Source organism: Mobula birostris, chromosome 25, assembly GCF_030028105.1.
Source record: "Mobula birostris isolate sMobBir1 chromosome 25, sMobBir1.hap1, whole genome shotgun sequence".
Lineage (NCBI taxonomy): Eukaryota > Metazoa > Chordata > Chondrichthyes > Myliobatiformes > Myliobatidae > Mobula > Mobula birostris.
The window spans coordinates 46,339,158-46,356,034 of NC_092394.1; the positions used below are offsets into that span (position 1 = coordinate 46,339,158).

At 41.8% G+C, this 16,877-nt stretch overlaps 1 protein-coding gene across 2 annotated transcripts in view; it reads left to right on the forward strand.

Annotated features, from left to right (window-relative positions):
• orai2 (ORAI calcium release-activated calcium modulator 2) overlaps positions 1-16,877 on the forward strand; it is a 54,951-nt gene that overhangs the window by 22,426 nt on the left and 15,648 nt on the right. Inside the window, exon 2 of one of the 2 annotated variants that reach the window (XM_072242863.1) lies at positions 10,635-10,758. The exons of the other annotated variant lie outside the window; for it this stretch is intronic. The gene's annotated coding sequence lies outside the window, so the exon portion shown is untranslated. The remainder of the gene's footprint in view (positions 1-10,634; positions 10,759-16,877) is intronic. 2 annotated transcript variants of the gene reach the window in all.

The window sequence follows — 16,877 nt, forward strand, 5'->3', positions numbered from 1 at the left end:
CTTGAGAAAGATTGTCCATTCAGAAATGTTGCCTTACTTCATCCTGAGTGAGTGTAGCTACTTCATGCTCATCCTTTACAGTACTTCAAACAATAAACCACTGAAATACAATTTATTAATAGAAATAACTTTGTGATAAGTATTTTAATATTTCATTGCACTTCACTGCTGCAATTTTAATTTCAGTTGGATTTATGTTTGAGCCTTGTCACTCACCTTAATTATGTTTATTGTAGCAACCTAGAATTGCTGATTTTATTTTATTTATTAATACAGCTCTGTACAGGTCCTTCCAGCCCAAAAGGCCGCACCTCCAGCTGCCCACCTATCCAGTACTAGCCTAATATCAGCACAATTTACAATAACCGTTTAACCTACAAACCAGTACACCTTTGGATTGTGGGAGGAAACCAGAGCACCCAGAGGAAACCCATGTGGTCACGGGAAGAATGTGCAAACTCCTTATAGATGTCACCGGAATTAAATTCCTGTACATCCCAAGCAGTAATAGCATCACACGAACCGATATCCAAGAAAGGATGTTCTGGCATTGAGAGAATCCTGAGGAGATTTATGAGAATGATCCCACTAATGAAAGGGTTAACATATGAAGAGTATTTGGCTCTGGGCCCGTACTTGCTGGAGTTCTGAAGAATTTTGGGGGGTAGGGGGATCTCGTTGAAACCTAATGAATATTGAAAGCCCTAGACAGAGTGGATGTGGAAAAGATGTTTTCAATAGTGGGAGAGTCAAAGACCAGAGGGCCTTCTCGGGATAGAAGGGCATCCTTTTAGAACAGAGATGAGGAATTTCTTTAGCCAGAGGATGGTGAATCTGTGGAATTCATTGCTACAGAACGATGTGGAGGCTAAGACATTGGGTATATTTAAAGCAGAGGTTGATGGGTTCATAATTTGTAAAGACATAAAAGGTTATGGGGAGGCAAGAGAATGGGGTTAAGAGGAAAAATAAGTCAACCAAGATGGAATAGCTGAGCAGACTCAATGGGCCAAATGGCTTAATTCTCCTATGCCTTATGGTCAAATGCAGAAGCCCAGGAGATCTGAGGGAGAGTGGTAAATTGAATGCAAACCGGATTCTGTAGCAAGAAGCAGAGTAATAAATGACAGAAAATGAGATGGTGCTTTGGGAAAGTATAAAAAGACATGGAATGATAAACAAATGGGAAAATGCTGACAAATATGGAGGAACAGAAAGACCTTAAGTATTCATTCAGAAATACTTAGTAGATACAGTATGTACAGAAAGAGGTTGAAGAAGCATACAGAGAAACTGCCCTAGCAAGGTAAGGTGTAGAAATCAAGAGCAAGAAGTTTATTTTGGAAATAGAGCATTAGACTGTTTTTGACAAGAACAGGCTATTTGGCCCGACAAAGCTTGCCAAATTCCTATTCACATAGTGTGTTGAAACAACTATCGAGTTTAGATTTGAAAGTCTTTAAGGTTCTACCCTCAACTACACAACTACGTAGTTTGTTCCATGTGTCCACAACTCACTGTGTAAAGAAATACTTCCTGATGTTAGTCTGAAATCTCCCCTTAACCAGTCTCCAGCTATGGCCCCATGTTCATGATGATAGCTTAATTTTGAAGTAGCAGCTTAAAAGTAAACAACTATTTATAATATTCCTACCTTGGATTTCTTCCGTTTGCTTGAGTACAGGTCAAGACATTACATGAAAGATGATAGCAGTGGAGTAAAAATTCTGATCAATGAAGTGTTACCACCTTTGGGGAAAAACGTTAGCTCTGAAGTAAGACTGGGATTGTATTCTTGGGAACTGAGGAGGTTGATGCAATATTATATCATACTGTTGACCAAGAGAAAGCAGAATTTCTCTAAACAGAGGAATCAAGAGTCAACACCAAACCTTGACTCTTACTGCCTGAAGGTGGTAAGACAGACATAACCAAGAAGTCCTCAATCGTATACTAGCAGAACCCTGAAGTGCAGATCAAGCAATGGAGGGTTGAATTAGGGCAGGTAGCTCATTTTTGACCAGTACAGATGAGATGAGCTGAATGACCACCTGAGGGGTGGCATAGTACCGTAGCACTATTACAGTGCCAAGGACCTGGATTCAGTCCCTGCTGCTCTCTGTAAGGAGTTTGTACGTTCTCCCTGTTAGCTGGTGGGTTTTCTCTGGGTGCTCCAGTTCCTCCAACAGTCCAAAGATGTACTGGTTAATTGGTCATTGTAAATGCTCCTGTGATTAGGCGAGGGTTAAATTGGTGGGTGGTGCAGCTCACTGGGCCAGAAGGTCCCGTTCCATGCTATATTTCTAAATAAAACTGCTCATTATATTCCAGATTTGACCTCTGTACTTCCCTCTGCAATTAGATCCTTGACTTCCTAACTGGAAGACCACAATCTGTGCAGATTTGAAATAAAATTTCCACATTGTTGACAATCAACACTGATACACCAGGGGGATGTGTGTTTAGCCCACTGCTCTATTCTCTCTATACCCATGACTGTGGGGCTAGGTATAGCTCAAATGCCATCTATAAATTTGCCGATGATATAACATTGTTGGCAGAACCTTGAATGGAGATGAGAGGGCGTACAGGAGTGAGATATACCAGCAAGTTGAGTGGCGTCACAGCAACAACCTTGTACTCAACATCAGTAAGACCAAAGAGCTGTTTGTGGACTTCAGGAAGGATAGAATGAAGGAACATGAACCAATCTTTGTAGAGAAATCAGAAGTGGAGAGAGTGGGCAATTTCAAGTTCCTGGGTGTCAAGATCTCTGCGGATCTAATCTGGTCCTGATTTATCGATGCAGCTATAAAGAAGGCAAGACAGCAGCTATATTTCATTAGGAGTTTGAGGAGGTTTGGTTTGGCACCTGAAACACTCAAGCTTTACAGATGTACTGTGGAGAACATTCTGACAGGCTGCATCACTGTCTGGTATTGGAGGTGGTAAGGGGTGGGGGCTACTGGGATAGATCCTATCTGGGCCTGGGGATTTATTCATCCTAATGTGTGTTGATTTCCCTAGTTAGTCTCTTGCTCTTAATGTATAATTGCAAGAAAAGATTTGTGAACCTTCGCAATTACCTGGTTTTCGGCATTAATTATTCATAAAATGTGGTCTGATCTTCAGCTAAGTCACAATAATATATACACAACTTTCAGAGGACCTTGGAAGAATTGTAGAGACGCATGAAGTTGGAAATGGCTGCAAAAGCTTTTCTAAGACCTGAGTGTCCAGCATACACAGCAAGAGAAATTTTCTACAAATTCAGTACGACCATAAGATATAGGAGCAGAAGTTTTTAAAAGCTTCCCAGTCCTGTCTTTTCACTAGCTTTGGCTTCCTTTTACTTTGCTTTTACTTTGCTTTTACTTTGGCTCTGACTTCACTTGTCAGCCATGGTAGTGTCCTACTTCCATTCAAAAATTTCTTCCTATTTAGAATATATCTGTCTTGCACTTCCCTCATTTTTTGCAGTAAATTCAGTACTGTTGCTACTCTCCATAAGAGTTGGTATTCTTGCAAAGATCACACCAAGAGCACAACGTGGATTGCTGAAGGAGGTGAAAAAGAACCCAAGAGTAACAGCAAAAGACCTGCAGAAATCTCTAAAACTTGCTAAAGTCTCTGTTCACGTGTCCACCATAAGAAAAACACTGACCAAGAATGGTGTTCATGGAAGGACACCACAGAAACCACTGCTCTCCAAAAAAAACATTGCTGCATATCTCAAGTTTGCAAAAGGCCACAATGCTTCTGAGACCGTGTTCTGTGGACAGATGAAATAAATTTGAATTTTTTGGCAGAAATGCACACCACTATGTTTGGAGGAAAAAGGGCAATACATACCAACACCAAAACCTCATCCCAACTGTGAAGAATGGTGGAAGGAGCATCATGATTTGGGGCTGCTTTGCTGCCCCAGGGCCTGGACAGTTTACAATCATTGAGGGAACAATGAATTCAAAATTCGATCAAAACATTTTACAGCAGAATGTCAGCGTAGCAGACCATCAGCTGAAGCTTAATAGAAGATGGATGATGCAATAAGACAGTGATCTGAAACACAAGAGTAAATCACCAACAGAATGGCTTAAAAAGAAGAAAATTCATATTTTGGAATGGCCAAGTCAGAGTCCAGACCTGACCCCAATTGAGATGCTTTGGCATGACCTGAAGAGGGCTGTTCATGCAAGGTATCCCAGAAATATTTGCAGGAACACGTTTCCTGCTTGGCATTGCTGCCTGCCGCACCTCATTGATGCTGCTCATTGATGTTTTGCTCCCTTAGCCCTGATATATCTGGTGGCAAAGCAGTGGCAGGGACGTCTCCCTGCCACCTCCTGCAGCTTTCATTGGGATTAGTCATTCCCTCAATTCCTGTCCTTCCTCCTCAGCCACAACAAAAGGCTGCCCTTTCTGCCTCTTCAGCCAACTCTCTGGTGGGCCCGAGCCTGACTTCAGTCACTGCCATATCATGGAGTAACCTTGTCTTCGATGCTCCAACAATACCCTGGCATCCTCCCTCCACAGGGTAGGTGGTGATCCTCCAGCCAGCTTCCTTGCACTCAGCTGCCAGGTTTGAGTACTTCAGCCTTTTCTGCTCATGGGCAACCTTCACTCCTTCCTCCTGCGAGATTGTTAACTCAATAAAGAGGACTGTCTTGGCGGCAGTGGAACCCGGTACTATGTCTGAGTGGAGATGGTTGCTGGTGATTCCCATGGGGAAATATAGCTTCTGCTGAGATCTGCCCTTGTGTTCCACTCCTTACCTATGGAGAGGTGTCCTGAAGAAGCTCTTGGGTGGGTGCAATAAGCTCCTTTATGATCTGGTTGTGTTGCCATCTGTAACACCCTTGGGACAGCGCAGTCATGCATCCTGCCTGGATGTATTGGAGGTTGGCATTGGTATCACATCGAGGGCTGAACAACTGGTGAAGATTTTGGGGGCATGGTAAGGGGTCATAGGTTGCCCTGATGAGGAAACGGAGTCTGGCTCATGGGAGCTTCCACAGGTCAGATCAGCTGAATGACCTTTTGATGGTGCCCTCCTATGTTGTCCAGCTTCCCTGGCAGCCCTGTGCCACTGCCTTCACCCTGTAATGTGCCTGCTCTGTCCTTGTCTCCTCCTCTACCACCGTGGCTTTCCTCTTTCCCTGCACGTCCAGCCCAGACTCTGCTGACAACCTCTTGGTGCTGCAGCCTGCTGATAGCCTGGTCTACTTCAGCTTGAGCTGTCCATTTGCAGCTGGTATGGATCGGGGCATTGGCATTCCTCACCAGTGGGTCGGTGAACTCACTCAGCTCAGTGACCATTCGGCTTTTCTCCTGCCTGTACTCCAGGCTGATATATCTCAGTGGCAGCTGCAACATGTTCCTGAAGAGGCCAGTGTCTGAGAAACACTGAGGCAGCCCCAGCCATTTCCAGATGCACAATGTGGCTGTCCCATCCAACCTACTAGCTGTTGATGAGGGAATTTTACACCTTTTCAGGAGCCACATTGCCGTTTGGTACAGTGTGAACTGGTAGCACCACACTTTATACTTTCAAGGTAGTTGGTTCTGGTCAGGCCATCTGTGAGCTCTTTCTGTGCTACTTTTCCCATCTGCCTCTCAGAGAGCTCTGTGATCTACTGCCTCCCAAGGCTTTGGATGGGCTACCTGACCAACAATGGGATTTCCTCTCCCCCTGCAACAAAAATGATGTTGTCACTTCCGACCCCTTTTCAGAGGGATTGGCTTTATGCCTTGGAGGGCTTGATCTTCATCGTTGCCAGTATCACTACCTCGTCTAGCCTCTTCAGCAGCCATCTTGTGCATGTAGCCACCTGAAGAATGCTTGTGACATCATCCATGTAACTTCTTAGTGGAGGAATCCTCTATTCTGACTGTAAGCTTATCCCTCCAACACCTGCCTTGCTCCAGTAAGGGTTATCTCAAAGGCTGCCACAAACAGGATGAGAGAAAGCAACGCTGACTCTGAGCTGCTGCCACCCTGCTGTAAAGTCTCAAAGAGAAGCCCACCTGGAGGTCGCTGAAGTAATTGGAAAACAGGCCTCTAATGCAGTCAGGAATGTAAAAGAACTCCATCACAAAGTTGATGAGCTGGTAAGGCATAGATCCATTGGCAGTCACAAGATCCAGTCACATGACGTAGGTCCTTTTTCTCAAGCTTGGCTCGTTGGATCTGGTCCCATGTCAATGATGCATGCTTCACAGATCCTGGGAAGCATGTAATTCCTGTTTTCCGGCAGCTGGTGTCAATGTATCCATTGCACGTCAGGTAGTTTGTCATTCTCTTAGCCACAACAGAGAAGATTTTCCCCTTCGACATTCAGCAATGTTACGCTCCTGAAGCGGTTGATGGAACTGGAGTTCTGCTGTTTGGGGATGAATACTGCCATAGTTCTTTGCCACTCTGGGATGCACTCATTTTTCCACGAGTTCTCAGCTTCCACAGGATCTTTAACATGAGGGCAGTTTTTGTAGAACTTGTAAAGAATTCCGTTCAGACCTGACATTGCTTTTTTGATGACTTCTCTGACTTAGCTTTGGGGTAAGGGGAGGTGTCAAACTAGACATCCACTGATTCTCCTTTGTCTATCCTGTTCGTTATTTCTTCAAAGAATTCCAACATATGTGCCAGGCAAGGTTTTCCCTCGAGGAAACTATACTGACTTTAGTCTATTTTGTCATGTGGCTCCAAATACCCCAAAACTACTCCTTTAACAACTGACTCCAACATCATCTCACCCATTGAGGTCAGGCTAACTGGCCTATAATTTCCTTTCATATGCCTCCATCCCTTCTTGGAGTAACACTTGCAATTTTCCAGTCATCTGGAACCATGCCAGAGTCTATTGATTCTTGAAAGATCATTACGAATACCTGCACAGTCATTTCAGCTACCTCCTTTAGAACACTGGGAACACCATCCCTCAGTAATGGCAACTGCACTCCTTTAAGAAAGGATGTGGTTGGTATTGGAGTGGGTTCAGAGGAGGTTCACAAGAATGATTCTGGGAATGAAAGGGTTATCATTTGAGGAGTGTTTGATGGCATACGGCCTGTGCTCACTGGATTTTGAAGAATAGGGGGAGGGGTTCTCTTTGAAACATAACATGTTGAAAGCCCTGAACACAGTGCAAGTAAAGAGGCTATTTCCTTTGGTAGGGGAGTCTAAGAGCAGAGGGCACAGCCTCAAAATGTCCACTTAAAACAGTTGAGGAATTTCTTTAGACAAGGGGTGGTGAAAATATGAAATTTGTTGCCACAGGCAGTTGTGGAGGCCAAGTCACTGGGTTCATTTAAGGCAGGTTGATAAATTCTTGATTGCTCAGGGTGTGAAAGGTTATGGGGAGAAAGCAGGAGAATGGGGTTGAGGGGGAAATGCATAAGCTGTGAGATGGCAGAGCAGGCTCAGTGGGCTGAATGGCCTAATTCTATTGCTATCTTTTATGATCTTATCATTGTAGAATGCTTTAGGTTTCATAAGTAGAATCAAAAGGAAGAGGAGGCCTTTATAGCTTATGTGGCTGAATCGAAGAAAATGTCTTAGCATTGCCATTTCAGTGGTGGGCTCAAGGTTGCACTGAGATCGTTAAGTTTGTGGAATCTTACAAGAAAGCATCAAAGATGACTCCAAACTAAAGGACAACTCTAATTTAAAAGAACAGTTGAAATCACTGTATCAATGGAAACGGAAGACAGACGTAACTGAGAGTTGCAATCAAGAACGAAAGAAAGAGTGAACAAAATTGCAGCATCTAAACAGAAACCAGCCTGGTGAACAAACTGTGTTATTGTTGTGAAAGGGGCTTACACGCACCAGACCAATTCAGGTTTAAAGACAAAACTTGCAGAAAATGCAACAAAGTAGGACATATACAAAGAGCTTGTCTGGCAGACAAAAATAAATGGACTGCACAGGGAAGAGAAAAAGATTAAAAAAAAAGTCAAGTTGAGCACTAAGAGAGCACTAATCTGCATGCTGTAGATGAAAAATCAACATTGAGAGTGACACAGGACTGAGTAGCCTTGAGATTTACTAGATGAAAAATAACAATAGATGTGCAATATGGCTTACACCAGAAGTAAACTGTAAATTAGTTAAAAAGGAATTGGACAATGTCTCAGCTATTTCAGTCCTTCCACAAAATGAGTTTGAATGGTGTTTCAAATATTTTGAAGTGAAGCCTGCAGATATCAAACTAAGAACTTGTACTGAAGAAAAGATGACTCCAATAGGTATGACATTCGCAACAGTGAAATACAACAACCAACGGGCCACATTGGGTATGTATGTGGTAAGAACAGGAAGGGCAGCATTGTGGGGCCTTGAGTGGCTGAGATAATTACAACTTGAGTGGAGATCCATCCACAACTTGCATGCCACATCCCCTGCAGTTGAAAATGATTTGAGGGAGGTACTGGATGATACCACAGCAGTGCTCAAAGGTGGCATTGGAAATTTCTACACCCAAGATTGAAATGCTACGCCCAAGTTTTGCAAAGCCCGTCTGACTTGTTGTATCGATAAAGTAGCCAATGAGCTAGTTCGCATGGAGTCTGAAGGAATTCTTTCTAAGGTTGATTGGAGCCCATGGACAATCCCAGTGGTCTCTGTAGCCAAGAAGGATAGGGTCTGTCAGGATCTGCGATGAACGTTAAGGTCACCATCAACCCGGTACTGAAAATAGCTCAATATCCTCTATTCTGGATAGAGGGTAATTTAGCAAACATTTCTGGAGGAAAACTCCAGAACAGGGTACGGCTGCGGCTACCTATGGATGGGGATGGAAGATGAGTCCAAAGTACTTCTCACCAGAAACACTTACAAGTGGCTTTATCACTATAATATTTATTTTTGGAGTAGCATCTAGACCTGCACTCTGGCAGAAAGCTATGGACTAGATGCTGCAAGACTGTCCAGGTACTCAGTGTTACCTGGAAGACCTCATTGTTACTAGCAAGGATGACAAGGAACATCTCCAAAATCTCAAAGCAGTGTTAAAAGGATTAAAAGGTTATGGGCTCAGCATGACGCAACAAGTGTGAATTCTTTAAGCATCACTTCCTGTGGTCACGCCATTGACGCACAAAAGTTACACAAGTGTTCTGATGAAGTTGCGCTGGACAGAGGTTGTGTTATGTGGGGATGGAGAGTTGTTGTACCATCCAAGCTGAGATCAAAAGTGTTGGAGCTACTGTACCTCCAGGTATCTAGGTGTGGTCAAAAGCTGTCTGGTGGCCTGGGATAGATAGCAGATTAAGCAGCTTGCTATGCATTGTTTGGAATGGCTACACTTCCAGAAGATGCCAAGAGCAGCGTCTCTCCATCCTTGGAATGGCCTGCATTGCCCTGGTAGGGTATTAATGTGGATGTTGCAGAACCATTCATCAGGGACATATTTCTTGGTCATAGTGGATAGAGCTGCAAAGTGACAAAGTGTTTCCGATGGCCTTCACTACACCTCGCACACTGGTGTTAAGCCTCTTCTCAAGGACCGGTGTTCCAGAACACTTAGCTAGTGACAATGGATCACAGTTTGTTGTGGAATAGTTTGTCATTCCTGAAAATGAATGGAATAAGACATATTACATCTGCACCATACCACCCAGTTACAAATAGCTTGACAAAAATGTTTGTACCAAGGTAGAGGAAAGTATAAAAGAGTCAGTGAAGTGCAGGGGTGACTGTTTATTTGGTGATAGACTGGGCTGTGTTCACATGTCTCTGCAAGTTTTTGCAGTCTTGTGCAGAACAGTTGCCATGTGAAACTGATGCATCCAGATAAAATACTGTCTATAGTGATCTGTAAAACTCTTGGGAACTGCTGAATTTCCTTAGCCTTCTGGGAAAGTCGAAGTGCTAGTGTGCTTTCTTTTCATAACACCAGAGCAAACTGTAGGTGCTATTTGCACTGAGGAACTTGCAACTCTCGGCCATGACCAATGGTAAATCCGCATAGTCCTGATGCTTAGTGGCATGTCAGAATATAGTGGGACATGGTTAGAGAATCCTTTGACATGGGGATGGCTCATATGTATGTTGAGGACTGTAGCTCGGGTAAAATAGATGTAATATGACTGCTTCTTAGTTATAAGATGTACCTTTGTTCATTAAGGTACAAAGTTCAACATTGTTCACTGAAAATCCTACAAGTTTTTCTCCACCCAGTGTTGCTCAATATTTTCTCACCTCTTTTTTCCATTTCCTAGTCTTCCTTAAGGAAAATGTGTAATACAACCTTCAGGTACCTGTGAACAGTTTGCAATCTGTCACGAAAACTGGAAATGACAAATGAATCCCTAGTTAATACTTCACCTAAGCTTTTGATCCTCAGCACATCATTTAACATTGTTTAAATCGTGGAAATGCTGATTTATGTCCTGCCCTGCCATCTCTGCATGCTTTCAGGTTGCTATTATGTTGCATGTAATAACGTCCTTCCTGGTAGTCTCATTGGCTTTCACTATAATTACATGCTTGTTCTGGTCAGAAACTATTGGAAGCAAAACGATATCCATTGTGCAAAACAACCTGTAGTGCAGCTGAATCTTGCAGGCATTGTTTTTACTGAATTTTTAGGCCTTCCAGCTATTAATATTTACATTTTTGTCTGGCACAGATTGAATCAAATCAAGCAAATTGCAAAGTAGTGTAATAGTACACTAGAAATTGGAGATGAAAGCGATGTTCTGGAAAAACAACCTGTCATGCAGTTGAAAGATTAATCTTTTGTCCCTCTTCAAGTGAGTCTTCCCAGAATTTTCTGTTTATATTTCAGGTCAAACAGACTATTGTTCAGATGTAAGAGAATTTCCTTCTTTGTATACAAGATATATAAATAACGGTTAATAAGGTCTGTATCCACATGATTGTATGGTTAGCATATTCTATGGAAATGTATTCATTCTTTCTGAAAAGGGAAATTCCACTGAGATGTGGTGATCACAGGCTTGGGGATCCTCTGTTTCCAACTCCACAAATAAAGTAACTCTGAATTTCCAATATTTTCCTTTTCATCCCCCATCTTAGCCTTTTTGTGACTATTTTGTTGGTATTATCAGCACCCATTATTTTCACACTTTGTGATGTGGAAATACACAGGCATTCCATAGGTCATTTAAAAAAAAATAGACCTTCGGCCTTTCAAGATCTTGATCTTTGGCTTCATTGTGCCTTTACCCCGTGTTTTTCATTGGCCTGAAGGACTTCACCATCTTTGAAACTAAAGCTCAAATCTATGCCATTCACTCTCCTCCTCATTCACTAGCAGCTTTTGAGCCTTAAGTTTTGCATCATCTATCATAATTATTTTTTAAATGTTTTGACTGGACTTGTTGCTTCATTTAATCCATTGTAATTTGTGTTGGTATAACTTCCAGTTGAAAGAACTTGAAATCCTTTGGAGCTAAAACAATTTGGGATATATATTTTTTTAATATCTGGTAAGATGGTTAATGATAATGGCTCGTCAGTTGCTTCTTTCAGTTTTCAGCATCTGTTATTACCATTTGAACGAATGACTGGAATTTGAATATTTTTGAGCTAGTTTGTCATAGAACTAGAGATACTTCTACAATAAAGTCCACTGTAAACATGACGATTTGTGGATTTGATGCAAGCCATAAACACTGTTGTTCAACTTTTCTGTGGGTTATAATTTTCAAGTGTGTTGTGGTCAGGAGGATGTAATGTCTTTTTGTGAGCAGTAGAGCCTTACTTTACAGACACTTTTGACAAAATGTGGGATAGTTTTTTGAAATGGTATACAATTTGGTAAAAAAGAATCCTTAGTTTAGCAATATAGATTTATGGAAGTTATATCTGCAGCTGAGTATCAAAACTAAAAAATCATAATTTGAACTGACTTTATTGAATTGAAGCCTACCTCAACTGATCATAAAAGAGGACATTTCTACCTTTCAATTTTCTCTCCTTGTTTAATACATGGTTTCCCACACTCCAGTCAATCTCAATAGGTAGGTTTCAATAGGTACATTTAATGTCAGAGAAATGTTTATGATATACATCCTGAAATTCTTTTTCTTTGCAAACACCCACGTAAACAGAAGAGTGCCCCACAGAATGAATGTCAGTTAAATGAATGACAGCCAAAGCCCCCCCACGCACAAGCAGCAGCAAGGCAACAACAAGGTAACTCATTCACAAGTCCACCTTTTTTCCCCAAGTATGGTTAAACAAGTGGATATGTGCCAGTTGTGTATTAAATATTGCAGTAATATTTGAGTAATCTTGTCAATGTTGCTGAATAAGCATTCTTTGTTTAAGTAATTCATTACCAGTTATATGTTTTAAAGAAAAATGAATTGCATATATTATGATGCTACCATATTGTGTGCCTTGCTTAAAGGAAACATGAACTAAAACTTGCATCTCTTAGCTCTTTAGTTTTCCTTTTTAAATTAGTTTAATGTTTTGAAGTTACAAAACATAAGTGGCAAGAAGGTAATTTTAAAACAAACCCGCGATGGCTTCCGACCTGTTGAAGTGTATTGATATGTTAGTTTTCTTAAAAAAAAAAGCACAGTGAGGAATGGTTGAGTTTAAAAAAAACAGTGTAGCATGTGCAGAGACGGTCATATTATTTGAGGGAGTGGTGAGCTGCCAGCGCAAGTGATGAATGCAGGTTCAATATTATCACTTTAGTGAAATTTGGATGGTTACATGGATGGGAGGGCTATGGTCTGGGTACAGTTCGATGGGACTAGGCAGATCAATGGTTCAGCATGGACTAGATGGGCTGAAGGGCCTGTTGCTGTGCTGTAGTGTTTTATGACTCTGGCTCTCGTCAGGGATGAGCAACAAGTTTAGTCATGTTAAGTTTATTGTCATATGGACAGGAACAAGTGAGGTAAAAGTACAATGAAAAACCTGTCTGCGTGTTAGCACGTATAGTAGATTCACGTATCACACAGAATATAAATTAAACCATACAGTGGAAAAAGAAATGTGCAAGGCAATACCTTTGTGCAAAAAGAAAACACCGAGACAAGTTTATGGTAATTCAAGAAATGGTTGTTGGAATACTGTGTTCAGTTCTGATCGTCTGATTACAGGAAAAATGAGGAAGCTTTAGAGAGGGTGCAGAGGAGACTTACCAGGATACTGCCTGAATTAGAGAGCCTGTCTTACGAAGATAGTTTGAGTGAGCTGTTTACCCCCCCCCCCGAGTGAGTGAGGATGAGAAGTGACGTGATAGAGCTGTACAAGATGATGAGAGGCATAGATAGTGGACTGCCAGAGATTTTTTTTTCCCCAGAATGGAAGTAGTTGAGATGAGAGTGCATAATTTTAATGTGATTGGAAGAAAGTATAGAGGGGATGTAAGAGCTAAGTTTTATACCCAGAGAGTGGTAAGTGTGTGGAACTTACAGGGGTTGTGGTAGGGGCAGATTCATTAGGGGCATTTAAGAGACTCTTACATTGGCACATGGATGTTGGAAAATTGAAGGTTAGATTGATTTTAGAGTAGGTTAAAAGGTCAGTACAACATCATGGGCCGAAGGGCCTGTACTGTGCTGTAATGTTCTGTGCTGAAGTGCAGGAATACTTGGAACCAAAACCATTACTGATTGCCGATTGCCTTAGTTTCATAAGTGGAACCAAAAGGAAGCAGAGTTCATTTCAGTATACATGGCTGAGCTGAAGAACTGTTCAGTTCAATGATGGGCTAATTGATGCACAACTCACATTGAAAGGCAGTTGAAATCGCTGTATTAATGGAAACAGTAGCCAGAGACTCAATTGAGTTGCAGTCAGGAATGAAAGTGAGCGTGAGCAAAATATCAACATCTAAGCAGAAACCAGCCTGGCTGAACAAATTGTGCTACTGTTGTGGCAGGAGCTCACAAACACTAGCCTGATGTAGGTTTAATGATGAAACTTGCAGAAAATGCAACAAAGTGGGGCGCATACAAAGATCATGTCTAGAGGGCAATAAATTGACTGCACAGAAGAGAAAATGATAAAGTGAAGTTGCAATTTCAAAAGGAGCACTAATCTGCATGCTGTTGATGAAAAATTTGATGATGACATAGGTCGCAGTAGCCTTGAGATTTACAATGTCAAAGCTTATCAACAGGCAATCAATGAGTTTCACCACAAGTGAATGGCAAATGAATTAAAATAGAATCTTGACTGGTATTTCAAAGATGCTGAACTGAAGCCTGCAGATATCCAACCTATTACTGAAGAAAAGATAACTCCTGTGGGAATAGCATTGGCAACAGTGAAATACAACAACCAACAAGCCACATTAGACTCGTAAGTGGTAAAAATAGAAGGGCTAGCATTGTGGGCTTGTGAGTGGCTTCAGTGGAGATCTACCTGCAATTTGCATGCTACATCTCCTGATATAGTCAGTTTGGAAGCAAATTAAGAAAGGTACTGGATGGTGCCTCAGCAGTGTTCAAGGATTGTATTGGGAAACTCAAGGGATCATTGTGCTAAATAAAAATGCCACACCCGGGTTTTATAAAGTCTTTGGTTCCTTATACCATTCATGATAAATAGCCAGTGAGCTAGATTTCATGGAGGCTGAAGGACTTCTTTTGAAGGTTGAGTGGAGACAATGGGCAACACCAGTGGTCCCAGTAGTCAGGGAGGATGGGCCTGTACCCTCTGCACAGGATAAAGGATATCTTTGCAAACCTTTCTGGAGGGAAACACTGCAGCAAAGTGGACTTGGCTGAGGCCTACCTACAAATGGAGATGGAAGAAGACTCCAAAGTGTTTCCGGTGATAAGCACTTACAAAGGGCTTTAAATACTATAATAAGTTATATTTGGAGTAGCAGCTCCAAAATATCAAAAGTGTTAAAAAAGATTAGAAGATTACAGACTCAGAACACAGCACAACAGTGTGAATTAAACCAAGCATCACTTACTGTAGTCACCCCATTGACACACAAGAATTACACAAGTATGCTGTGAAAATCCTAGCGGTTGGATGCCCCAAGGCCAAAGGACGTGTCAGAGTAACGGTCCTTTTTAGTATTTGTCAATTACAGATTCCTGCCTAACCTGGGTACTGTGCTCCACCCCTTGAACCCATTACTACAGATTAGGAAGAAATAGCAATGGACAAAGCTGTGTGATGTGACTTTCCAGAAGGCAATGGAAATCGTGATGTCGGACACTGTACTCACACATTATGATCCACATTATCCAGTGAAGCTTGCCTGTGAAGCCTCACTTTATGTTATAGCTAGTCATGTCACATGTAATGAGTGATGGAAGTGAACACTCCAAGCCTTGCATTACTCTCCCTTATCGCTGTAGAGAAAAATTACGCACAGATTGACGAAGGGGCCTTGAGTCTGGTGTGCTGTGTAAAACGTTTCAACCGGTACTTGTCTGGGAGAGAGTCTATCCTCATTACTGATCGTGAGCCACTAGTGTGCGTTTCAAACCACAGAGTGGTATTTCACTGACAGCTGAATGCAGAGGTGGGCTGTGTTCCTTGAAGGACACAATTAGAAGATTGAATTTAAGAGGGCAACTAATCATAGACGTCCTGATGAATTCTCCCATTTAACCTTGGAAAAGGAAATTTACAAAGCAGGACACGCCTCTTGACATCTTCCTAATGCAAATCAAAAATCTCTGAAACAGCAGAGATGGTGTTAAAGGGAAACCGGAAAAGACCCCACACTGTCTAAGGTCTGCACGGCCATCAAAAATGGCTGGAGTGTGCAACAGAAATTCCAGTTCCAATTTTTATCAGTAATGGACGAACTTGCTCTTGATGGTGGTTGTTGAATGTGGGGATTGAGAACTGTTGGCAGATAATGGGCGAATGCATGTAATGGCAGGAAATGGGTAGATAGTAGGGGGGAAGGTTGGAAGTGGGAATGATGTGAGAAGCTGTAAGGTGATGGATAGAAGAAGCAAAGGGATGAACAAGATGGAATCTGACAGACAACTTTCCTGTTTACTCATGCTTCTCGCCTCCTCCTACCTTCCGCTTCCTTCTTTCCAGCCCTGGTGAGTCTGATAAATGTTTATTTCTCTCCATAAATGCTGCCTGACCTGCTGGGTTCCTCCAGCATTTTTGTCTGTTGTTCCAGATTTATAGCATCTGCAGTCTCTTCTATATTATTAAAACCTTTTACATCTGCAGCATTTAAAAAAAATTTTGATGTAAGGTTCAATTCTGTTTCTGTCTCCACATTTTCCACATGACCTGATGCTTCAGAAATATTATGTTAATATTTAAAATTTCCAGTAATACCAATGTTCCCCCTTTACATACAAGGTATCAGTATTTTTTCATGGTTCAAAGTTCTGTAAAGGTTAAAATCAGCTATAAAATGTTAAACTCTTCTTCTTCTGATCAATTTTAATTTTTATTGAGCATTTCATTTTTGTGATCACTTCTTCCAAAACCAGTTAAATTTGGGTCCATGATGTCTGTTTGGATGCTACAGGTACCAGTTTGGATTGAATTTGCTTAACTATGGATTATGACACAGAAGGGAGACATTTGATTCATTGCTGGATCCCGGCAGATTAATCCCACCTCACATCAACTCCACTGTGATCCTTATGCCACGTACCTACACTCTTACAAAATTTATAAGAACAGTACATAACTGCTGGGTGATGCGTGTCCATGTGACTTTGTAGCACATTCTTTTGTTGCCTGTCATGTTGTGAAGGATGGCAGCATGGCAGGCATATTGCAGTATCAGCCGCTGTAAGACAGCACAGGCCATGCCAGAGTAGCAAATGGGTTCTGTTTTAACATTGGACCATATGTTGAATGTGTAAGTCGAAAAAGTCACTCTGTGGAAACCATACCTCCACAGTACTATAATGAATGGCACAGAAATCAAAAGACTGAT